This window comes from Vombatus ursinus, unplaced genomic scaffold, assembly GCF_900497805.2.
Source record: "Vombatus ursinus unplaced genomic scaffold, bare-nosed wombat genome assembly UNPS02013930.1, whole genome shotgun sequence".
NCBI lineage: Eukaryota > Metazoa > Chordata > Mammalia > Diprotodontia > Vombatidae > Vombatus > Vombatus ursinus.
Genome location: NW_020953708.1, coordinates 230,972 through 257,685, shown reverse-complemented (window position 1 = coordinate 257,685; position 26,714 = coordinate 230,972). Strand labels below are relative to the sequence as shown.

General features: G+C 38.3%; 1 pseudogene; it reads left to right on the top strand.

Annotated features, from left to right (window-relative positions):
- Positions 1-4,296: 4,296 nt before the first annotated feature.
- The window catches only part of LOC114040637, a 115,098-nt pseudogene continuing 92,680 nt past the window's right edge, over positions 4,297-26,714 (top strand).

Sequence of the window (26,714 nt, the reverse complement as noted above, 5' to 3'; positions counted from 1 at the left end):
GAGCTCTGGAATTTGGGAGTTTACTTGGGAGTTTTCATTTGGGATCTCTTTCAGGAAGTGATCAGTGGATGTTTTCAATTTCTATTTTACTCTCTGGTTCTAGAACACCAGGGCAGTTTTCCTTGATAATTTCTTGAAAGATGATGTCCAGGCTCTTTTTTTGATCATGGCTTTCAGATGGTCCAATAATTCTTAAATCAACTCTCCCAGGTCTATTTTCCAGGTCAGTTGTCTTTCTGATGAGATATTTCATGTTTTTCTATTTTTTTTATCCTTTGGTTTTGTTGTATTATTTCTTGATGTCTCAGAGAGTCATTAGCTTCCATTTGCCCAATTCCAATTTTTAAGTGAGTTTTTGTACCTCCTTTTCCATTTAGCCAATTTTGCTTTTTATAGAGTTTTTTCTTAGGTGGATTTTTGTGTCTGTTTTTCCATTTGGTTAATTCTGCTTTTTAAGGAGTTCTCTTCAGTGAATTTTCTGTATATCCTTCTGTATTTAGCCAATTCTACTTTTCATCTGTCCAGGTAATTTCATCCTGAGTCAATTCATTTACATAAGTTAACTCTCAGTCATCACATTTTCACATAATATAAACTGTGATCCTTTGTAAAAGACCAGTGAGACTAGTCTTCTCAATTGGGAAGGCAAAAGAATAGCTCTAAAACTGTGCAATGAGAAACTTTGGGAAAGGAAAGAAAAGGCATGATTAATCAACTCTTTATTCTTTCTTTCAGGGAGCAAAGAATTTCCTAATGAGAAATCTTATGAATGTAGTGAATGTGGGAAGGCTTTCAGGACTAAGACACAACTTACTGTGCATAAGAGCATTCATACTGGAGAGAGACCTTTTGAATGTAAGCAGGATGGGAAAGACTTACTTTGTAACTTAAGTTTTATCTAACAGCAAAGAATTCATACTGGAGTGAAACTTTATGAATGTTGTGAATGTGGAAAGACCTTCAGAAGGAAGCCACATCTTACTGAGCATCAGAAAAAAATCATGCTGGAGAGAAACCTTTGAGTATAACACATATGGGAAGTCCTTTGGACAGAGGACACACCTTACTCAGCATCAGAGCATTTATGCTGGAGAAAGACCTCATGAATGAAATGAATATGGGAAGACTTTTAGACTGAGGATATTATGTCTGCCAGAGAATTCATACTGAAGAGATTCTTCATGAATGCTAGGAGTGTGAGAAGACTTTCAACTAAAACCCAGAACTTATTCAACATCAAAGAACTCATTCTGGAGGGAAATTGTATGAATGTAGTAAAGTTGAGAAGGCCTTCAGGAGGAAGGCACGTATTACTGTCTATCAGAGTATTCATACTTGAGAGATTCTTTATGAATGTGAGGAGTATGGAAAAATTTGCCCTTCCAAGTCAGAACTTATTTAAAAAAAAAAACTCATATTAGAGAGAAAACTTATGAATGTACTATATGTGGAAAGACCTTCCACCTGACTGTAGAACTTACTCAACATCAGCACATTCATATTGGAGAGAGACATTCAGACTGAGGAAACAACTTCCTCAGCATCAAAGAATTCATTTTGGAGAGAAACCTTATTGATATAATACATGTAGGAAGGCCTTTAGACTGAGAATACTGCTTTATGACCATCAGAGAATTCATCTTTGTGACTGTAAAAAGTGTGGGAATATCTCTTAGCTAGGGCAGCTAGGTGCTGGGCCTGGAGTCAGAAAGACTCATCTTTGTGAGTTCAAATCTGGCCTCACTTGCTGTGTGACCCTGGGCAAGTTACTTAACCCTGTTTGCCTTGGTTTCCTCATCTGTAAAATGAGCTAGAGAAGGAAATGGCAAACCACTCTAGTATCTTTGCCAAGAAAACCCCAAATGGGGTCATGGAAAGTCGGACACAACTGAAAAATAACTGAACAATAAATCCCTTAGCTGACTATGCTGTGATTGTGAGTCCCTATATAATGTACAGAGAGTCCATATTTAGCCCCCATGAGAAAAGGAAGTATCTCTCACCTCTGCAGAGGCCTCAAAGGGAAATAGATTTAGTTTTATCTCCTCCTTCAGCAAGGGAGAGGTTATGCTGGGTGAGCCAGAGGATATTGAGTGGATGATTGTATTGGGAGAGCGTTGGTATTAACTTTAATCCCTGGCAGGTGGCATGCAAGAGTCTTATACATCTCCTCTTGGCCATCAGATAAACCTGGTGTATGCTCCATAGTTGTCAATTGTGCTTGAGGATGAGTTGAACTATGTTCCTAATGTTACTAGTGCTACTTCTCATATTCATCAGGTTTATTACTGTAAACTGTAATGATCTATATTAATTAATTAGATTTTCACGCCTAGAATGTAAGCCCGCCTCCCAGCCAATGGGAATGGGAAAGATTCCATGCCTATTAATTAATTAATTATATTTAATTAATAGATCACATTAATTAAAACAAAGCATCACATGGCCTGTAGCAATTGTTGATGTGATGTGATTTCTACCCAGTTCTCTGAATGTCAAAGTGAAGAAATTCAGTGAAGTGCTGATAAACTGCAGGAGTAACTATGACTTCCCTAATATAGCCAAACGGCTCATCAGCTAATTAGTTACACGCATGAAAGGGTGAACAAGATTCCCATTGTGGTCAAGGGATGTGAACAGGTGGTTTTCAGAAGAAGAAATCAAAGCCATCAATAAACATATGAAAAAAATGCTCAAAGTCACCATTGATTAGAGAACTATAACCCTGAATTCGTGTCTCCAACCCTAACCCTAAATGCCTGACTCTAAGCCTAACCTTAAATGCCTCTGACTCTAACCCTAAACGTGACTCTCTTCAACTCCCAATCTAACCCTGACCATACAGACCCCTAACTCTGCCTTTAACTCTGACCCTAACCCTAAATTTTGTGCCTGACCAACCTTGAATTCTAACCCTAATTTTGTGACTCAGGCTCTTAACCCTCATTCCACACCCCCAACTCCAGCCCAAATGCCTAAATTCACATTACATAAAAATCGCTTTACACGGATCTCTGCAGAACGGTCCTCTTTGGTAAAGTTAGAACTGTTTGTGTATGTAGACCACCATTATACATAGAATACACATAAACAGAATAACTACAAATAAATGGGGAAATAAATTCAAAGGAATGGCAGCAGTGAGCCAAATGGAGCAGAAACTTTGGGAATTTACACTTTCTTCCCATTCCCATGAGCTGAGGGGGGGCTGGGAAGACCAGGCGAGGTAAGGGGAGGAGCGGTGGGGGCGGGGCTCCAGGGCAGGCGGGGGGGGGGGGGGGGGGCGGGCAGAACCGCGTTCCGGGGCCAGAGGACCCAGAAGACCCAAAGCCTCGGGACTACTGAATGAGATATAACCTCTGTGAAGACTTCTCAGGGTGGTGATGAAAAGACTCTCTCCAAACTACAGATGGGCTCTGAGAGAACCAACAGGCCATAACTTTAAATTACCTAAACCTATAGGAATTCGGCCCTAAACCCCCTCCTGATTGCCACTGCCACGTCAGCATTAGGTTTACTAAATAAGGACATGTATGTTTGGATTGGCTCTACCCTGTTTCCTTGTTCTTTGGGAATGAGAAAGATTTTCGCGCCTAGAATGTAAGCCCGCCTCCCAGTCAATGGGAATGGGAAAGATTTCGCGCCTAGAATGTAAGCCCACCTCCCAGCCAATGGGGATGGGAAAGATTTCGCGCCTAGAATGTAAGCCCGCCTCCCAGCCAATGGGAATGGGAAAGATTTCGCGCCTAGAATGTAAGCCCACCTCTCAGCCAATGGGAGTAAGGGATGGTATATAACCTTGCTTTCTCCTTTGTGCCTCGCCTCTCTCCTGCTGGTAGTGTACTGGAGGAGCAGACGCCCCTTCTCGGGAGATTGTAATAAAGAGTAACTTTTTGCTTTCACCTTGAGAAGTCTCTGAATTTAATTGTGTTAGAGTCGCTGTAGCACACACTACGATTCCCAGAAGGCCTTGTTGTTCGCCCCGGAAGCATTTTCCAAAGCGAGGCTGAACCTCCCCTCTGACGTCATTTCTACCCCGCCTTCTCTTCGCCTTTTCCGTACTCTACGGGGGTAGTTTTCTTCTACTCTGTCCTGAGCCAACCTGCGGCCGGCTGCGGGGGTGCGGCGGGGTCGGAGCACCGGGGCTGGTTAGGGAGCACACGGAGAATGGGAGGAGCATCCGCCCGAGGGATTGTAGGGATTGTAGGGGGTCTGTGGGCGGCCATGGGCAGAGGCGGAGGTCCTGGCGGGGTGGAGTCTGGAGGCGGAGCCGGACTCCAAGCCCCGCCCAGAGGTCACCTGGGCTGCTGCTGCTCAAACAGTCTCTGGGGAGCAACTCCTGGTGTCTGTCTGGGCCTCGGTGCCGAGTTCCCGTGTCCTCATCTCCTCCTCCCAGCATCCTCCTGGGTAACCCCTCCTGCAGGAAGCCTTCCCTGATGCTGCCGGCCCCGTGCCCTCCCCCTGCTGAAAGGGTCATCTGTCTGTCCTCCAGTTTGTCTCTAAAGAGATACTGGCCCCAAGACAGCGCCCCCCCACCCCCACCCCCGGACAGAAATGACCGCTTCCTTCTGGCCCCGTCCCTGATCTCCCCGCAGTGGAGAAGTGGGAATGTATGGTCTGAGCAGGGCAGACCCCCAGTGTGACCCCTCATTCTCCTGCTTCTCCTTTCCTCCCCAGCTCTACCTTCGGTGGCCTCTGCTCTGCCCCAGGAGGACAGCCTGGGGGAAGAGGGAATGGCTCCTGCCCTGACAGCCAGGCCCGGGAAGGTGAGTGCCACTTGCTGTTTTCCTGAACTAGCATCTCAGGCCAGAGACCGTGGGATAGGTTTCTTTGCCCTGTGCTGTAACACTAGGAATTGTGGGCATCAGAGAATCATATAACCACAGACACCAGTGTATCCTCTCCACACAAAAAAAGGCCAGACATTTACTTTTTTTCTTCTAATTTTGAATTCCAAATTCTTCCCTTCCCTCCAATCCTTCCCCCACCCATTGAGAAGGCAAACAGTAGGGTATCTATTATACATGTGAAGTAATGCAAAACATTTCCATATTAGCCCTCCTCCCCCAAAAATGCAAAAAAAAATGAAAGTGCAAAAGATGCTTAAATTTTCAGAGTTCCTAAATTCTCTCCTTTTTTTTTTTTTTTTTTTTTTTTTTTGGCCAGGCAATAAGATTAAGTGACTTGCCCAGGGTCACACAGCTAGTAAGTGTTATATGTCTGAGGCTGAATTTGAACTCAGGTTCTCCTGTCTCCAGGGCCGGTGTTCTATCCACTGTGCCACCTTGCTGCCATCTGCCCTTGGTTTTTGATAGGTATTACTTACCATTTTAGGAAAAGCTCCATTTATTCTTAGGCTCTCTAGTGTTTTTAGTAGGAATGGGTGTTACATTCGTTGCCCTGAAGCCTACTTGTCTTCTTCATTTCCCATATTTTCCATACACATTGGACCTGGGATATGCAGGAGGCCCTGAATGAGTCCAAGATGAACACACACCCTTACTGCCCAGCTTTGTTTCTTGCACCTTTAGCTGGATTCTTAGTGTGTGTTTGAAGGTCAAACCAGCTACAAGACAGCCAGCAGTGAGTCTGCATCAGGCTGGCAAACTGTACGGCTGGGACCCATGTTGATGAGCAGACCCTCATATCTTCCTAGTCTAGAAATTCCCGAGGGAAAAGAATGCTGCTTTTGCCATTCTACTTACTTATCGCCTCCCTTTTTGCTCCCCTCCTCCTTTCATAGCACTCCCATAGCCCTCTATTCCTCCTATTGAACCTTCCCCTCCTTTTTTAACTCATAAATATTCAAGCTTCTGTCTAGATTGTGAACTTCTTTGTGCTTGGTATAGGAGTTCCTCATACATGTTCATTTCTCTTGTAATAAATCCAGTTGTAACACATGTCTCATAGACTTGTGATTTTTTTTGTTAACATATTTTTTCAAAAGCTTTTTCTGCATCTGTTGATAATGAACATATGATTTTTGTTGATTTTTGTTATTGACATGGTCAATTATGCCCATTGGTTGTAATGTATGATCTTTGTTTATATATACATATATATATGTGTGTGTGTGTGTTTGTATATATATATATATAATACATATATATAAGCTGTAATCTGTTAATAAAATTTTTTGTCTCAGTATTCATTAGGGAAATTAGTTTTGTTGCTTTCTTTCTCTGTTTCTGCTCTCTCTGGTTTTTTTATCAAAATCGTATTTATATGATAGAAGGAATTTGGCTGGATTCATTTACTCATTTTTTTCATACTGTATTGGAATTAATTGTTCTTTAAAAGTTTGGTAGAATTCACTTGAAAATCCATCTGATCCTGGGGATTTTTTTCTTAGCTAATTCATTTATGGTTTGTCCAATTTACTTTTCTAAGATACAATTATTTAAGTTTTTTATTTCCTCTTTTGTTAATCTGGGCAATTTACATTTTTGTAAAAATTCTTCAATTTCACTTAGATTGTCAGTTTTATTGGCATATTATAGGGCAAAATAGCTTCTCATAATGGCTTTAATATCATCTTCATTGGCAATGCATTCATCCTTTTCATTTTTGATACTGCTAATTGGGTTTTCTATCTTTTTTTAAATCAAATTAACCACTTGTTTATTTTATTGGTTTTTCATTAAACCAGCTCTTGATTTTATTTGTTAGTTCATTGGCTTTTTTTTTTTTTAGGCAATTGGGGTTAAGTGACTTGCCCAGGGTCACACAGCTAGTAAGTGTCAGGTGTTTGGTCTGAGGCCAGATATGAACTCAGGTCCCCTTGACTTCAGAGCTGGTGCTCTATCCATTGCACCACCTAGCTGCCCCCGTTCATTGACTTTTTTGCTTTAAATTTTACTTTAAACTCTCCATTGATTTTCAGGATTTCTGGTTCAATTTTTAATGTTGGGGTTTTTTAATTCATTTTTTTGTAGTTTTTATTAGTTACATGCCAAATTTATTGAGCTGCTCTTTCTGTCTTTCATTGATGTAAATGTTTAGAGATAAAAATTTTTCGATAAATGGATGCTTAGTAAATGCTTGTTTGCTTCCCTTCCTCCCTCCTTCTCTCTTGATTTCATGTTTAAAGTCTTTCAGTCTTTACTCAGACTCACAGAGATCCCTCTAAAAATTGTATCTGGTATTTATAACATAAAATGAAGAGGAAAAACAAGCAGTGTTAGGCAGTTTTATAAGTTATGACTAGTAACATTAAAAAATTGCCTGCAAAGGGCAGCTAGGTGGCGTAGTGGATAGAGCTCTGGCCTTGGAGTCTGGAGGACCTGAGGTCAAATCTGGCCTCTGACACTAGACACTTACTAGCTGTATGACCCTGGGCATGTCACTTAACCCTGATTGCCTCACCAAAAAGCAAAAAAAAAAAATTTTTTTTTTAATTTTTTTAAAAAATTGCCTACAAGGAGAAAGATGGACAGAGGATACCTCTTAGCTATGATATTGTAACAACTCACAACAATTATGAAAAGCTTGATGAAGTTTGGAATAATTGGGGCCTAGTACATACTTCTTAGAATTATATTAATATGATGGTAATCTTTACCTCATTTATTCAGTTTGGGGTCCCCAGGGTCTTTAGACTTGCACCTTTTACCCTTGTATGCTTTCAAGATATTTATGTTCATTAGTTTGAGGATTTCAGCCTGAATTTTGTAATCAATAGAATCATTATTGAGAATTATTTTATCAGGCTTTGCATAAATATGGAATTCTTTGTTTTTAAGTTCTATAATGGATGAAACAAAAGAAAAGAATAAGAAAAAAGCTCCTCTTAGCAGGATAGCTATATGCCAAGTGATATGAATAACCTGAGGCATTGTAAGGATTGACATAAGAGCAAAGCAGATTACATCTGTAGTTACTTGAAGTAAAGAGTTATTCGGGAAACACTGGCACCCATTGCTTTAGGCCATAACTGTTCTAGAACCTGGATCTGAGTTTCTAATCATTAATTAAATTGTATATAGGAGATGATAATGATTAAGAAAGTAGTCTGTGACTATATCAATAACAAAAACAACAAAAATCATATGATTTTCTCAATAGATACAGAAAATACTTTTGACAAAATAAGGCACCTTTCCTTTTAAAAACACTGGAAAGCATAAGAATAAATGGAGCCTTTCTTAAAATGATAAGTAGTAATTTTCTAAAACCAAGAGTAAGTATTATCTATGGTAAACTTGAACCTTCTCGGTAAGATCAGAGGTGAAGCAAGAATGCCCATTGTCACCACTGTTATTAATGGTGTACTAGAAATGCTAGTTATAGCAAGAAGACAAGAAATAGAAATTGAAGGAATAAAAATAAGCAATGAGGAAACAAAACTATCGTTCTTTTCGGATGATTTGATAGTAGCCCTAGAAAATCCTAGAGAATCAATGAGGTGAAACAATGACGAACTTTAGCAGAGTTGCAGTTTTAAAGTAAATCCACATAAATCATCAGTATTTTAACATACTACCAACAAAACACTGCAGAAAGAGAAATTCTATTTGAAATGACTGTAGATAATATAAAATACTTACGAGTCTCTTTCCCAAGGGATCAAATCCTATATAAACCCAGGGATTATATGAACACAGTTACAAAACACTTTCCAAACAAACAAAGAAGGATCTAAAAAACTGAAGAAATATTAATTGCTCATGGGTATTGCCAGTGCAATAAAAATGATCATTCTACCCATTTATTCAGTGCCATACCAGTCAAATTACCAAATACTTATTTTATAGAGCTGTTAAATTAATAAAACCCATCTGAAAGAACAGAAGGTCAAAAATATCAAGAAAATTGACCAAAAAAAATGAAAGGTGACTAGCAATGTCAGATTTCAAACTATATCACTAAGCAATGATATTCAAAACTATCTGGTACTGGCTAAGAAATAGACTGATGGATCAATAGAATAGATTTGGTACACAGTAATAAATGACCATAGTAATCAAGTGTTTGATATACCCAAGGATTTGAGCTTTTGGTTTAATAACTCCCCATTTGACAAAAATTACTGAGAAAAATGGAAAACAATTGGCAGAAATGAGGCATAGACCAGCATATTCCAGGATAAGATTAAAAATGATTAAATGATTTAGACATAAAAGGGTAATATCATAAGCAAATTAGAGGAGAATGGAAAAATGTACCTGTCAGATCTACAGATAAGGAAAGCGTTTATGACCAAATAAGAGAGAGAATCATGGAAAGTAACGTGAATAATTTTGATTACATTACATTTTGCATAAGCAAAACTAATGCAGCCAAAATTAGAAAGAAAAAAGGAAACTGGCTAAAATTTTCAACAGCTAGTTTCTCTGATAAAGGCCTCAGTCCTCAAATATACAGGGAAATGAGTCAAATTTGTAAAAGTAAGAGCCATTCCCAGTTGATAAATGGTCAAGGGATAGGAACAGGAAGATTTCAGCCAAAATCAAAGCTATCAGTGATCGTGTGACAAAATGTTCTAAAAGACTACTGATTAGAGAAATGCAAATTTTAAAAACTCTGAGGTACCAAGTCACATCTGTCAGATTGGTTAACATGACAGAAAAGGAAAATGACAAATGCTGGAAGGGATGTGGAAAAATTGAGACTCTAATGCACTGTTGGTGGAGTTGTGAACTAGTTCAGCCATTCTGAAGAACAATTTGGATCTGTGCTTAAAAGGTTATAAAACTGGGAATAACTTTTGGCCTAGCAATACCAGTGTATCCAAGAGATCCAAGAAAAGAGAAAAGGATTTATTTATTTATATAGCAGCTCTTTTTGTATATGGTATTCCCTCTTTGAGCCAAATCCAATGAGAATAAAGTTCAAGGGATTCTCACTCCCTCTCTTCCTTCCCTCCACTGTAATAGGTTTTTCGCACCTCTTCATGTGAGATAATTTACTTCATTCTGCCTCTCTCTTCTCTCTTTTCCCAGTGAAATCTACTTCTTACACTTTTTTTATATCATTCCATCAAAGTAAACTTATACCCACACCCTCTGTCTATGTATATACTCCTTCTAACTGCCCACTAGTGATATACTTATTAAGAGTCACAAGTGTCATCTTCCCCTGTAGGGATATAAATAGTTGAATCACTTATGTTTTCTCTTTCTTTTTTACCTTTTTGTGTTTCTCTTGAGTCTTGTATTTGAAAATTAAATTTTCTGTTTAGCTCTGGTCTTTTCTTCAGGATTGTTTGAAAATCCTCTATTTCATTGAATGTCCATTTTTTTCTTGTGAAGGTTTATTCTCAGTTTTGCCAGGTAGTTGATTCTTGGTTGTAATCCAAGCCCCTTTGCCTTCTGGAATGTCATATTCTAAGCCCTCTGATCCTTTAATACAGCAGCTACTAGGTCCTGTGTACTCCTGACCATGGCTCTATGATATTTAACTTGTTTCTTTTTGGCCACTTGCAATATTTTGTCCTTGACCTGAGAGTTCTAGAATTTGTAAAATATTCCTGGGAGTTTTCATTTTGGGATCTCTTTCAGGGAGTAATCAGTAGATTGTTTCAATTTCTATTTTGCCGTGTGGTTCTAGGATGTCAGGGCAGTTTTCCTTGATAATTTCTTAAAAGATGCTTTCCTGGTTCGTTTTTTGATCATGGCTTTCAGATAGTCCAGTAATTCTGAAATTATCTCTCTTGGATCTGTTTTCCAGGTCAGTTGTTTTTCCAATGAGATATTTCACATTTCCTTGATTTTATTTGATTGATTCTTGATGTCTCATGAAGTCATTAGCTTCTACATGCCCAATTCTAATTTTTAAGGAATTATTTTCCTCAGTGAGCTTTTGTACTTACTTTTCCATTTGATCAATTCTACTTTTTGAGTTGTTTTCTTCAGTGGATTTTTATACATCTTTTTTCATTTTTTGTGCTTCCTTTTTCAAGCTATTGACTCTCTTTTCGTGATTCTCTTGCATAACTCATTTCTTTTCCCAATTTTTCTTCTATTTCTCTTATTTGATTTTAAAAACCTTTTTTGATCTCTTCCAGGAGTTCTTTTTGGACCTGAGACTAATCTATATTTCTCCTTGAGGCTTCACATGTAGGAATTTTGACATTATTGTCCTCTTCTGAGTTGTTGTTTTAATTTTCCCTGTTGCCACAATAGCTTTCTGTGGTCAAGGATTTTTGTTTGTTTGTTTGTTTGTTTTGTTTTGTTTTTACTCATTTTCCAGACTATGCCTTGACTTTTAAAGTTGAGCTGTGCTGTTGGGCTACAGAGGGCACTCTCCCAAGCTACTTGTGTTGGGGCCAGGGGTGGCCTGCTGTGCTAGGGCCATGAGCCTTAGTTTCTGATCAGTCCTGGGACTTAGTGTCCTCCCACTGGCTTGCTCAGACACTACCTGTGCTAGGTTCCACTTCCCTTTTACCAGAGTGAGACAGACCTTTTCTGTAGTCCTAAATTATCTTTGACTGAAAAATTGTTTTATCCCATCCTTTTGTGGGGTCTGCTACTCCAGAATTCATTTTGAGGTGTGATTTAAAGTTGTTTGGAGGGGAAATTGGGAGAGTTCAGCCAAGTGCCTGCCTTTTCTCTGCCATTTTGACTCTGCCTGCCCCCCTTCCCACTCCCCCCGGCTCTTTTCTAGTGGCAAAGAATTGGAAATTTAAGGATGCTCATCAATTGGGGAATGGCTGAACAAGATGTGGCATATACGATGGTAATGGAATACTATTGTGCATTAAGAATTTACAAAGGGGTGAATTCAGTAAAACCTGGGAGGACTTAAATGAGCTCATGCAAAATGAAGGGAACAGAACTAAGAGAAAATGGTACACAGTAACAGTAATATTGTAATGATGATAAACTGAAAGACTTAGCTACTCTGATTAATGATCCAAGACAATGTCAAAGGACCAGTGAAAAAATATGCTATCCTTCTCCAGAGAGAGAATTGATAAACTCTGAATATAGACTGAAGTATACTTTTAATTTTTTTTTCTTTATTTTCCTTGTTTTTGGGGTGTGTGTACTAGAAAATAGATTTTTTTGTAAGAGTGGCCCCTCTTCCTGGGACTGGAGGAGGAAGAATGAGAAGAATCTTTTTTGTTGTGGGTGGTCCTCTTTTCGGATACCCTGATAGTGTCAGACCTTTTTATCTAATGTATAAGAGGGATTTAAGACAAGTGCTTTTTGGGGGAAGTGCTGTGTTAAAGTAAATTGAATTAGAGAGTAAACAGCAGCAGAGTATAAAGAAAAGAACACCAGGCTGTATGTCAGAAGGCTTGTGTTGAGAGACTCAACTATAATTGTTAATAGCTGATTGACTTGAAGCATAATGAATCATGATAATAAAAATGTTTTTAAGTACCATTAATGGAGGATTAATAAAAAAAAAGAAATAGAATAGTGTAAAAAAAAAAAAGTAGTAGAGAGACAAAGCAGCCCCGAAAGAAACAATTCTAGTGATAAAGATTTGAAAACCTAGTTTGGAGGTAAGGAAGAGATCAGAGGATAGGGAGAGCCATGTTTAGGGATGGGGGTGAGAGCCCAAAAGTTGACAATAAGAAGTAGATACCCAAAATAGGAGATAAACAGGAATTAGCTATTCTGATAGGGGTATATAAGGTGTTTGATTGCTTAGCCACTATCATGTATCCCTGAAAAATCTTGGAAAATGGAAGGGGTGCCACAGAACTGGAAAAGGGGACATGTGCCAAGCTTCAGAAAGGTGGGTAGACTCTGCAAAAGCTAGGCCAGTGACTTGAGCTCCGACACTTTCCTAGAATGCATTGGTAAATGAGCGGCTCGGGAGCAGTTAAAAAAGCTATTTTATTTTTTCTATAATGGTTTTTGCTATTTCACCACAGTCATTTCTTGAAAAAATCTTCTTCCTCACCCTCCAAATTTTATCCTCCTTTATACCAAAGAAACCCAGTTACACAAAAATACCTGGTATTGTGGTCTCTGTCTTCTGAGAAGTGCTAACATTTTACTCAACTTCTCAGAGTTCAGCATCTTTTTTTAATTATATTTTTTTGTGTATAAGGTTCTGTTGGCTCTGCTTATTTCACACCGCATCAGTTAATATACATTTTTCCTTGCTTTTTTGAATTCCTCACATTTGTCATTGCTTACTGTATAATAAGTCTATTGTATTCATATGCTGTTTTTTGGCAGTCATTCTTTATTGGTGATGTGAACCCTTCCCCAAACCATTTTGAACCCCCAAGACCTGAGAAAGGCCTCCAACCTGGATTGGACAATCAGGAGAGACATCTTGGCCCACTCTGAGCTTAACCCACCATAATGCCTTGTATGCTGTGGCATAACAGACATACTTTGCTCTCTGAGTGAACCCAAAATGTTACTTTCTGTGTCAGCAACTACAAGGCCAGATGAAGCTGATGAGAAGTCTTCTTCTATTTATGACTGTCCAGAGCAGGACACCTTGAACTGGACACTATCTTGAATAGTGGGACTTCTTCTTATCTTGGTATTTTATAGATATATGTTATGCTATATATAGTCCTGTTAATGATATAAGAAACACAGACATCCTGGATCTGTTATTTCAATTGACACTTTGACATTCTCTTATCTTACTGTATTTACAATCTATCCAATTAAGAAATTCCTTTCTCATGTTGTGGTTAACACATGTTATGGAGACTATATTTTTGGCTGACACAGGCAACCTGAGCAAGGAAGGGAGGGAGGGAAGGAGGGGTGAGAGGGAATTACTCTGAAGAGCCCCTTTGTCCATCTTTGGGCTCATTTTCCACAGTGAGCTCCCACACGTATCTCCATACACATGTTCCCCAAGCTTTGAGAGAAATAAACATGCACATGCAGCCTAATTTTGTTTATTTTTCTTAGAATGAACTCAGTAATGGCTGGCAGTGAGAATTCAGTTTGTTTCCAATTCTTGGACTACCCCCAAAAAACTCTCTTTTGAATGTTTTTGTGTATAAACTCAGTTGTGGCCTTGGTCTAATTATAAAGAAAGAATATGGCAACATGATACAATGAAAATAGCTCTGGATTTGGATTTAGAAGAACCTGGGCTCTGAGACAAATGAGAACTCCAAATGGCAGAGTTTCTGGGTAATTAACAGTCAATGTATTAATTAGGCGAGCAAGCAAACAATAAATTGATGGTCAGTAGTTTCTCTCCATAATCACAGAGCATAAAGGAGACCCTGAAATGCCTTAAATCCCTTCTGAAAGGGAATTCCCCTTACAAGTGGAAATCACCCTTGATTGGTAGACATTCAATGAGGAGGAGGGCTAAAAGTCTTCAGCTCCTCCTGCTGAGAACATAGCTTGATCGTGATACTCAGCAGCCTACAACAGTCTGGGCAGGGGAAGCCCACTCTGACTGGTTTGCTCCTTCACAAGCTAGATCACTCTAAACTCTAATAGAGGAGATCAAGGACAGGGCTTCCTTTCCCTGATGTTAAGGACTTGCCCAGACTGGATTTTGTTTATACTCTAAACAGAAATTAGGTCTCCTATTTGGGTGATGTCCTGCTGCAAATCATGTTCATTGAGGGCTAGGAGCAATCCGTCAATCAGCCATGCCCTTCAGAGACTGACAGACTTTAACAGGAGTTGGGCCTTTATAGAAAATTAAGGGGAAAGAGTGGTTTGTTATTAATAATGAATTATTAATATAATGTTATAATGTTAATTTCTCTCAGTTCAAAATACAGATCTGCAGTTTAATCCCCTTTTAGCCTTATGCAAGTTACTTTTCCTCTCTGAGTCTCACTTCCCTAATTTGTAAAATGAGAAAGTTGAATTTTAAAGTCTCTTCTAGCTCTAAGTATATGAACTGGAAAGTCAGGATCCTTTAACTCCCCTTTCAGGTATAAAAAATTTTTACATAGTGTTGCAGATAGGAGATGGCAGTTCCTCGTGCTCACCTTTGTGGTTATGGTTCCAGAAGCATTGAACACAATTGCGTTCATTTCAGAGCACCGCATTTGAAGAGGCACAGCAATTGGATGAGGAGGGGAAGACTGCTGCCTTAGTGCTGAGGAGATCAGGCTGATTTGGTTGAAGGCACTGTGGATGTTTATCCTGTAAGAGAAGACTTAGGGCTAAATGATAGTGATCCTCAGTTATTTCATTGTCATTGTTTTATTTCAGCAAGTAGAAAAGAATTTTGGCATTCTCCAACTTTGGCTCTGAGGGTAGAATGGGAGCCCTAGGTGAACCTTACAAAAAACAAACACACATTTAAAATTGATTGTCTTTGGATCCATTAACAATCCTAAATACTAATTAAGCACCTGTATGCCAGGCACTGTGCTAAGTGCTGAGGATACAAAGAGAGGCAAAAAATAGCTCCTGCCCTCAAGGAACTTGCAGTCTAATGAGAGGAATTCTTAAAGTGCCTGCTATGCATCAGGCACTGTACTGGGTTACAAATAAATAAATGAAAGAACCCCTATAGGCAAGGAGTTTACTTCATAACTTCAAACTTCATAACAGTTAGAGCTATACCTTGGTACATATTTTTGATGTTTCAGGAATCAGTGACATTCAAGGATGTGGCTGTGGAATTCACCAGGGAGGAGTGGGTACATTTGAACCCATCTCAGAAAAAGTTGTACAGAGATGTGATGCTAGAGAACTATAAGAATTTGGTCTGTTTGGGTAAGAACAGCTTCCCCTTTAGAGTGTTGATATATACTATAGAGACTTTCAAGATTTTAAGAATTATTCTTTGACATACAAAAGGAAGGTATCCCTAATCCTTTAGTAGCCAAGAGAAAGTACTTCTGCTATTTCTCAAGGAAAGAGTCTTTGCTTAGTATTCCTGCCAACTGACTTCTTGATTTTTTTAATTATCCTTGAGAATGTGTCTTCCCCCTCTGTTGCTTTAAATTGAATATTAAGTCCTATTCTATAACCAGTTTCCCCAGAATATCCTCATAATATCCTTCAATGATCCCTTGTCCTATACTTAGAATAGTACTAGCATGTCTACTTTTTTCCCCAAAGAGAACCTGAACTAGTTTTAAATTCTTTTATTAAATTATAATATGAGGATGCTTTTTAAAAAATGTCACTTTTCCTCTTTCCCTCTCACCTAAATTTAAAAAAAAAAAAAAACTAACTCTCCCTCCAGTTAGCCCATTGAACCCTTCCTGGTTGAAAAAAAAAACTCAGACAAAATTAGCTAACAAAGACAGTGCCCTTGATGGTATCAGATACATTCTGCACCCTTGTTCCCCTACCTTTCTACTAAGAGTTGCGAGGAGTACTTCATCTGTCAGTTCTATGATGGAATTTTGAGATGACTGTCCCTATCACATTTTCATTTTCAATGAACAGGATTTGGAGTTTCCAAACCTGATGTGATCTACCAGTTGGAAAGAAACGAAGCAACTTGGATGCAAGAACCAGATATTCTAAGAAGCAGCTGTCCAGGTGACTACATAAAAACCAAGGAGATGGATCATTGCAAATACTGCTCTGTTGGCCATTTTAGATCAAAGCTCTTGTAAAAATATTGAACAAGGTGGTTGTATTAAAGCTTCTTAGGCCTCTCTAAAAGAGAGCTATGACTTTAAAACTTAATATTTTAAGTCAAAAGTTGCCTTTTTTAATTAATTCATTTTGATTTATCAATAATCACTTCCATAAGCTTTTGAGTTTTAAATTTTTCTCCCCTTCCCTCCCCAAGGTGGTGTACAATCTGATATAGGCTATACATATACATTCCTATTAAATGTGTTTTCACATTAGTCATGTTGTAAGGAAGAATTAGAACCAATAGGAGGAACCACCAGAAAGAAGAAACAAAACAAAACAGAAAAAAAAATAGCAAATAGTTTGCTTTGATCTGCAAAGTTCTTTCTTTGGATGTGGATAAAAAGTTACTTCTTTATGAATGTCTTTACTCACATGTACCTCCACTCTCAAAGAATGTTGTTGCCTCAGTTACAGGAGACATATTTCTCTTCTATTCATTGAAGATTATCATAAGCAGGCATTCTCCTACCTCACTTTCATCAATTTGTCTTCCCTCTTAAAATAAGCACATTACTTAAATATTAATTGCGCATTTTGCTTTTGTGTCAACTTCTAATATTTTCTTCTGTATTGTTTTTATGATAATGTTGCTTTACTGCTCTTTCTTTTTAAAATATTTAATCATAACCTAATTTTCCTTTCACTTTATGTCATAAGTACCTTTCAACATAACTGCAAAATTTTGTTAAAGTCTCTTTGCTGATCTGATTGCTATTTGGTGATAACTCTAAATTGTCTTCAGTTTTAGTTCTTTGATTATCAGAGTTTGAGTAATGTTTCAGGTAATTATTAATAATTTCTCTTGTGAAAAAGACCTGGTATGGCTTGATCATTTACCTTTTTGGAATTGGATCTTACTCTTAGAATTTCGAATCAATTCCTTACAATGTAGACATTGTTGGATTTTTAGCAGGAGTTTCTGGCAACGATTGTCTGATATAACGCCTTTTTCTCATATTTCTTCTTTATTCTGTTTACTTTATGTTTCTATCTCTTCTTCTCACTCTAAACTCATTGATTCTCCACTTTCTTTATGGTCAGTTTTTCCCTTCCTATTTTTAACCTCAGATGACAAGGACATATTGGCAAGCTCTCAAGTTCATCTTCTTTTTATGGATAGTCTTTCATTTTCTTATTTTATTCAAATGTCAGCCATTTACAGTCATGTAAGGGCTTATTCATCCCTCCAGGTAATTTCATCCCAAGTCAATTCATTTACATATGTTAAACTTTGAGTCTTCACACTTTCTTTTTTTTGTTTGTTTGTTTTGCTGAGGCAGTTGGGGTTAAGTGACTTGCCTAGGATCACACAGCTAGTAAGTATCATGTGTCTGAGGCCGGATTTGAATTCAGGTTCTCCTGACTCCAAGGCAGGAGCTCTATCCACTGCATCACCTAGCTGCCGCCATCACACTTTCACATAATATAAACTGTGATCCTTAGTGAAAGACCAGTGAAACTAGCCTTCTCAAATAAGAAGACAAGAGAATAGCTCTAAAAGCTTTGAGCAAGTAGGAATATTGGGAAAGGGAAGAAAGGCAAGGTTAATCAACTCTTTATTCTTCTTTTCAGGGAGGGAAGAATTTCCTGGAGAGAAACCTTATGAATGTAGTGTGTGTGGGAAGGCCCTCAGGAATAAGAAACAACTTACTGTACATCAGAGAATTCATACTGGAAAGATTCTTTATGAATGTGAGGAGTGTGGGAAGGCCTTCCACTGGAACTCAGATCGTATTAAACATCAAAGAATTCATACTGGAGAGAAACCTTATGAATGTAGTGAATGTGGAAAGGCCTTCAGGAGGAAGTCACAACTTACTGGACATCAGAGGATTCATACTGGAGAAAAACCTTATGAATGTAGTGAATGTGGGAAGGCATTTAGGATGAAGGAATATCTTACTATGCATCAGAGAATTCATACTGGAGAGATTCTTTATAAATGTAAGGAGTGTGGGAAGGCTTTCCACTACAACTCAAGACTTATTCGACATCAAAGAATTCACACTGAAGAGAAGCGTTATGAATGCAGTGAATGTGGGAAAGCCTTCAGGAGGAAGCCCCAGCTTATTGTACATCAGAGCATTCATACTGGAGTGAGACGTTATGTATGCAGTGAATGTGGGAAGGCCTTCAGGAGGAAGACATATTTTACTGAGCATCAGAGAATTCATACTGGTGAGAAACCTTATGAATGTAGTGAATGTAGGAAGGCCTTCAAGAGTAAGAGACAGCTTACTGTGCATCAGAGAATTCACACAGGAGAGAAACCTTATGAATGTAGTGAATGTGCAAGGGCCTTCAGGAGGAAGGCAAAACTTACTGAGCATCAAAGAATTCATACTGGAGAGAAACCTTATGGGTGTAATGCATGTGGGAAGTCCTTTAGACAGAGAACACAACTTCATGTCCATCAGAGAATTCATGCTGGAAAGATTCCTCATGAATGTAAGGAGTGTGGGAAGGCTTTCCTCTACAACTCAGAACTTATTAAACATCAAAGAATTCACACTGGAGAGAAACCTTTTAAATGTTGTGAATGTGGGAAGGCCTTCTGGAGGAAGTCGCAATTTACTGTACATCAGGGGATTCATACTGGAGAGATTCCTCATGAATGTAAGGAGTGTGGGAAGGCTTGCCACTACAATTCAGAACTTATTGTACATCAAAGAATTCATACTGGAGAGAGACCTTATGAATGTAATGAATGTGGGAAGTCCTTCAAACAGAGGACACAACTTACTCAACATCAGAGCATTCATACTAGAGAGAGACCTTATGAATGTAATGGATGTGGGAAGACCTTCAAACTGAGGACACATCTTGCTCAACATCAAAGAATTCATGCTAGAGAGAAACCTTAAGAGTGTAATGCATGTGGGAAAGCCTTTAGACTGAGGACACTACTTTATATCCATCACAGAATTCATATTGGAGAGATTCCTCATGAATGTAAGGAGTGTGGGAAGACCTTACATCTGTCGAGAGAGAAATTTAACAAGAAGTTAAACAGGAATTTCCCCAAGCTAGATAACATTTATTATCAGGGGCATGCTTCTTGTCAATAAGTAGGTCAATGGCTTGCCTCCACTTATGCCAAAGACCAGAAGCAAAGGGATAATTCCCCTTTTATACGTTTTGAGGAGTACAGAACAGGGTAGGTGACAACATGGGACTAAGAATAACAGAACTGGAAGATGGCGGAGGGAAAGCAGTGACTGTCTCGAGCTCTCTCCCACAGCCTTCCAAATACCTAAAAAAATGGCTCTAAACAAATTCTAAAGCAGCGGAACCCACAAAAAGACAGAGTGAAACAAATTTCCTGCCAAAGACAGCCTGGATGGTTGATCAGAAAGGTATATCGCGCCAGGCAGGGAGAGGAGCGCAGTTTGGTGTGGGTGCACAGGCCACAGCAACCCTGGAGCAGGCCTCAGACGACTGAATCGTGGCCAGCTGTGGCAGTTTCCAGACTTCTCAACCCCTGAACGCCAAAGACAACTTAGAAGGTCAGTGGGAAAAGTCTGTGACTGCAGTGAGAGAGGAGCTAGGTCTCAGCCATAAGTCTTGAGCATGGCCCAGGGCTGTGGCTTTTTCCTGAGCTTCCGGCCCACAGACTGAGGGGGAATCGAGTGGCTGATCAGAGGGGCACTGCAGGGATTTCTTTGCCAGTGCTGAGGCAGGAATCTCTTGCTTTGCCCGTGCTTGGATCTGGGTCACAGTTCTGAGGGGTGGTCCTGAGGCTACGAGGAATGCTGGTGTGGTGGAGCTTGTTGTGGCGGTGGAGAGAAAACACCTCACCCCTTATCATACCACCTTGGAAGAACTGAAAATGTACACGGGTCCCTAGAAGTACCTCTGAAAACAGCTGTACAAACCCCCAAAGCTTGGGACAGTACACTCTTCACATTGGAAGCAGACTTTTACCCTAACAAAGAGTTTAAAACTCAAGTAATTGGCCGGGATCATGAGTAAGCAGCGCAAAAAGAGTCAGACTATATTATCTTACTTTGGTGACAAAGAAGATCAAAACATACAACCAGAAGAAGACAACAAAGTCAAAGCTCCTACACCCAAAGCCTCCAAGAAAAATATGAATCAGTCCCAGGCCTTGGAAGAGTTCAAAAGGGATTTTGAGAAGCAAATAAGAGAAGTAGAAGAAAAACTGAGAGTGATGCAAGAAAATCATGAAAAACAAGTCAACAACTTGCTAAAGGAGACCCCCAAAAATACTAAAGAAAATAACACCTTAAAAAATAGCCTAACCCAAATGGCAAAAGAGGTCCAAAAAGCCAATGAGGAGAAGAATGCCCTAAAAAGCAAAATTGGCCAAATGGAAAAGGAAATCCAAAAGATTACTGAAGAAAATACTTCCTTAAAAATTAGAATAGAGCAATTGGAAGCTAGTGACTTTATGAGAAATCAAGACACTGTAAAACAAATCCAAAAGAATGAAAAATTAGAAAACAATGTGAAATATCTCATTGGAAAAACAACTGACCTGGAAAATAGATCCAGGAGAGACCATTTACAAATTATTGGACTATCTGAAAGCCGTGATCAAAAAAAGAGCCTAGACATCATCTTTCAAGAAATTATCAAGGAAAACTGCCCTGATATTTTAGAACCAGAGGGCAAAATAGAATTGGAAAGAATCCACCAGTCTCCTCCTGAAAGAGATCCCCAAAGGAAAACTCCTAGGAATCTTGTAGCCAAATTCCAGAGTTCCCAGGTCAAGGAGAAAATATTACAAGCAGCCAGAAAGAAACAATTCAAGTATTGTGGAAACACAATCAGGATAACATGATTTAGCTGCTTCTACATTAAGGGACCGCAGGGCATGGAATATGATATTCTGGAGAGCAAAGGAGATAGGATTACAACCAAGAGTCACCTACCCAGCAAAACTGAGTGTAATCCTGCAGGGGAAGAAATGATAATTCAGTGAAATAGAGGACTTTCAAGCATTCTTGATGAAAAGACCAGAGCTGAATAGAAAATTTGATTTTCAAATACAAGACTCAAGTGGAACATGAAGAGGTAAACAGGAAAGAGAAAATCATAAAAGACTTATTAAGGTTGAACTGTTTACATTCCTGCATGGAAAGATGATATTTGTAACTCATGAGACCTTTGTCAGTATTAGGGTAGTTGGAGGGGAAAAAATTATATGTATGTATATATAGATATAGATAGAGGGCATAGGGTGAGTTGAAAATGAAGGGGTCATATCTGGAGAATAAAATTAAGGGGTGAGAGAGGAACATACTAGGAGAAGGAAAAAGGAGAGGTAGAACGGGGTAAATTATCCCACAAAAAAAAAAAAAAAAAAAACAGAAGCGAAAAGGCTCTTACAGTGGAGGGGAAAGGGGAAGGTGAGAGGGAATGAATGAATCTTATTCTCATAGGATTTGACTTAAGGAGGGAATAACATACACACTCAATTGGGAGTGGAAATCTGTCTTACCCTACAGGAAAATAGGGGGGGAAGGGGACAAGAGAGTAGGGGAATGATAGAGAGGAGGGCAGATTGGGAAAGAGAGTAATCAGAAGCAAATACTTCTGAGGAGGGACAGGGTCAAAAGAAAGAAGAGAATAAATGGGTGGGTGGGATAGGATTAAGGGAAATAGAGTGAGTTTTTCACAACATGTCTACTATGGAAGTGTTTTGCATAACTGCACATAGATAACAGTCGCTTGCCTTTACAATGAGGGTGGGTGGGGAGGGAGGAAGGGAGAAAATTTGGAACCCAAAGTTTTAAAAACACATGTTTAAAAAAAATGTTTTCACATGCAACTGGGCAATTAGAAATGCAGGAAATGGGGTACAGAAATCCATCCTGCCTTATAGGGAAATTGAAGGGGAAGGGGATCAGAGAAGGAGGGGAGAGATAGAAGGAAAGGCAGACTAGGGGAAGGGATATTTAGAATGTATGCCATCTTGGGGTGGGGGGAGGGGCGAGATGGGGTGAAAATTTGGAACTCAAAATCTTGTGGAAGTAAATGTTGAAAAAAAAATAAAAATTACCATTAAAAAAAAAGAATAATAACTGAAATATGGGGAACAACATGATTGATTGGAAGTTTAGTCATGGGGGCTAGCAATGACACCCTCCCCCCTCCAAGTCTCAGGAGTGTGTATTATTTGAGTCCAGTGCAAGATAGTGGCACAGATATAGGACAGCAAACCAAACATCCTTGGAGGATATATTGATGGTGTAAAGATACTATACCTGATTCTTCTGTGTTCATGTGCTTTCTGGAAGGTCAGCTAATTCCTTGAGGCAAGAATAAGTAAGCAAGAGAGCTGGATTTTGAAACTTGGCCCATTACAGGCCCACTAGATTCTGAACTAAATTCAGAGATAGAGAACCATGACTTAAGTACTTACAGGGCAAATGCAATAAATTGCAAATAAAATGAACAGGAAAATGATGCAGATCAATTCAATCTTCAGTTTCCCCTTTGATCAATGAGAAATGAATATCCCTTGTACTTTTCTTATCTATAAGCTAATCCAATGAGATCTTTAACACTCATTATCAACAGTAGGTGCATCAACACAAACCTTTCCAATGGAAGTTCAGAACAGGCTTTAATACAGGAAATAATCAAAGTTGAGAAAGAATAACAAGATGGATTAATCATGACACGCTCTGATAGGAATTTCTAAAACCACAGACTGGATTTAGTAGGGAGATTTACATATCTCAAGGCAAGTAAGAAAACTCAGCAAAACAGACAGTATAAGTAAAGCCAAAGTAATACAGTAATGATCAACAACATTAACTAATATCAAGTCTTCTTATATCCGGTAACCTGCTCTCTTTTTTAAGTTCCAAACTATTTCCTTTCCTCCCTCCCCACCTTGCACTAGAGAAGGCCACCATTACACTCACAGACATTCACATATGTGTGTATGTATATGTTAAAACCATACCATGCATACTTTTGTTTATCATTTCTTTCTTTGGAGGTGGATGGCATCTTCCTTCATAGGTCCTTGGTAATTGATTTGAATATTTATAATACTCACAATAGCTTTGTTGTTCACCATTATTTCTCAAACAATATTGCTGTTACTATGTCCATTGTTCTCTTAGTTCTCATTTCACTATATTATTTTATGCAAATCTGCATGTTTTTCTAAAATCAACCTGCTCATCATTTCTGACAGCATTGTAGTATTCCATCATAATTACTCTCAGTGTCTATTTTATCAGCATGTTTCATCTTGGATCTCAGATGTCCCATGTATCTGTCTGGTTCTGTGGAAACATCTTGTCTTGGACATACTGAAAAAGATCTCATTTCTCAGAGCAACTTTGAAGAGGGTTTCTCTTCGACATACTTGCTTCTCTGATTCACTATCACTTGTAGATTCTTTGGTATTCCTGCTAAAATCTTTCACAAAACAAATCTCAATACATTTTACTAAGCCCTCTTTGCTATTACTTCTCCACAAACTACTTCTCAAACCTTGTGGTTGTGGTAATATTAAATTAAGAACCCCTAGTTCACTTGAGGTTTCAGAGAATTCCAATTCTTAATTACCCCTTGCTGTTTCTTTTTTTCTAAATTCTTTAACTGATATAAACATTGCCATCAAGAGGCTGAAGAATCTTTTTTAAAAATTTGAAAATGAGTTCTGCTGGTTAAAGATTTAATATTTGCCAAAGTAGACATATAAGCTAGGGCTAAGAGTGCTTGTCAAAGTTAGCACTTGACTGCACTATCATTTACCTTCTACGGTGTAAGGTAACAAATTGTTACGTTGATATATTTAAGAAATTCAAAGACAAAGTAAAAAATCAAAAGCTAAATACATAAAATACTATAGAAGGCAGAATTCTTAAAACCTCTTAAATTATATATGCATATATATGTGTGTGTGTGTATATATACTTGTTGCTTTCTCAAATTTTTTTGTTCAATTTTTTTACTGCATTTAAAACTCCAACCTTGTCGATTCAGATTTTTTTTTTCCTCTTAGAATTTCAGTTAGTTCCAATTCAGTTACCCCCTTAGGAGGAATAGACAGATAAAAATCTAGACCTTATGTAAATAGAAGACTTCCAGTACACAGATGCATTTTGCAACTAAAAGTTGTAAGCTGTACTCTTAATTATAGCAAAAAGTCCTGGGATAGGATGTGTAAATATACTAACTAATTTCAAATTGTATACAGCAAACTGCTCATCAAATGAATTGTCTATGGTAACACATGTTCACACTTGAGGACATGCTCCACATCCACACACAGATGGTAATCCCAAATTAAATAATAAACATAAGTAAAATTAACTTTCCCTTTGACACAAGATAGCCTGTGTTACTCTCCATGAAGATAACTGATTGCCCTGAAATTCTTTTCTTTAAAAACAAAAAATGCTTCTGACTTAATCTTACTAATTAATAGATTAATATTTTGGCCCAACAAACTGTTGCACTATTGTTTAATTGTCACAATATTTTGAAAAATTTAAGGACCTTGTCGTATACGTAAATGTATGAAAGTAACAAGCAGATGACAAGCCCAAATACACATATACTTAGATAACAACAGGATTCATCATAAAAATCACAATTTTACTTGCCTTTGGTTAAAGAGATTTGGTAGGAAAGGAAAAAGGGTAACAGCATCAATAGTGGTACTCCAAGCCTAAGCTGAAGGTTGCAGAATGACTCAACACATGTATGCCAGGATATAGCATCCTTAGTTCCATTTGATTTCAGGTAAGAATTGTATGAACAGCAAAGTGTGTAACAATACTACAGGCAGGCTCTGAATTAACAGGTGGGAAGAGTTCTTCTATAGGAAACTGAGTCAAGAATGTTCTACCTTAGCCTTCCCAAGGTCGATCTCCCTTTCTTCCCCCCCAGCCGTTGTCTCAGAGACAGATACATATTGTTTATTATTTTAATATAATTATTGATTTTTAGTTTTCAACATTCACTTCCATAAGACTTTGAGTTTTAAATTTTCTCCCCCTCCCCAAGATGGCATGCAATCTGATATAGGCTGTGCTTATACATTCATATTAAATATATTTTCACATTAGTTTTGATGTAAAAAGAAGAATTAGAACTAATGGAGGAAGCATGAGAAAGGAGAAACAACAACAAAAACAAATAGTATGCTTCCATTTGCATTCAGATTCCATAGTTCTGTCTCTGGATGTGGATAGCATTTTCCATCAAAAGTCTTTTGGAGTTGTCTTAGATCCTTGAATTGCTGAGAAGAGCTAAGTCTATCAAAATCAGTCATCACATAGCCGTCCATCACAGACCACATTCTCATTGAGCTGCTAGCATTTGACTAGTGACTTCAGACAAGCATACCTAGAATCAAAACTCAGAATAATATCAGATTGTAGTCTCATGAGATTTTACCTCACATAACAAGTCTCATACATCATGCTTAGGAATAGATATAGTTATCAACACTCATATAGTTGCAATAAATTAGCAAATAAAAATTTATCAGGTCTCCTACAAAAAAATTACACAAAAGATTTTAGTCAACATTCTCCTATTTCCCCTTCTCAGATACAACTTAAAATTCATCTTGATGCAAAACTTTTTAACATATTGTATATTAACCTTTTTAAAGCAAAAATAAATCAAGGCTAGAATCTGTGAAGACTAAGGTGGTACAAGATGTAACTTCAGTACAGACTGTTCCAAGTATAACTGCATAGTTACAACCAGAAATCATCGCTTAGAACATGCCTATATTATAAATGCACTTTCAAAAAAAACTTTCCCAAATATTTGCGTTTGTAAGGGGAGAGGGCAAGCCTGCTCTCTTCATAGTTCCCAAAGTGGGCAATACTACCTCGTGGGGGGGGGGGTGCTGAAACAATCCAGGGGCCCAGTAGTAGCCTCTAGTGCAAGTGAGGGGTGTTGAATAAAAATAAGGGGGCAGTGGAAGCATGAGGAGAGAAGAGGTTTGAAAAACCATTTATACACATTTCATCTGTTGTATAACAGAGTTACAGTCATAGTAATGACATTATTTTCCAAATAAACACACAAAATGCAAGTTATAACTAATCAGTGGTCAAGTCCACTGACAGGTCTTAACAAGCAAGTGTTGACAGGTGAGCATGTCATGCATTATTGGGAAGTCCCTGCATCAGCAGACACATGCACGTGGAATGACTTGTTTACAATACTATATGATTATATGATGTAATATTACATCATCAAAAT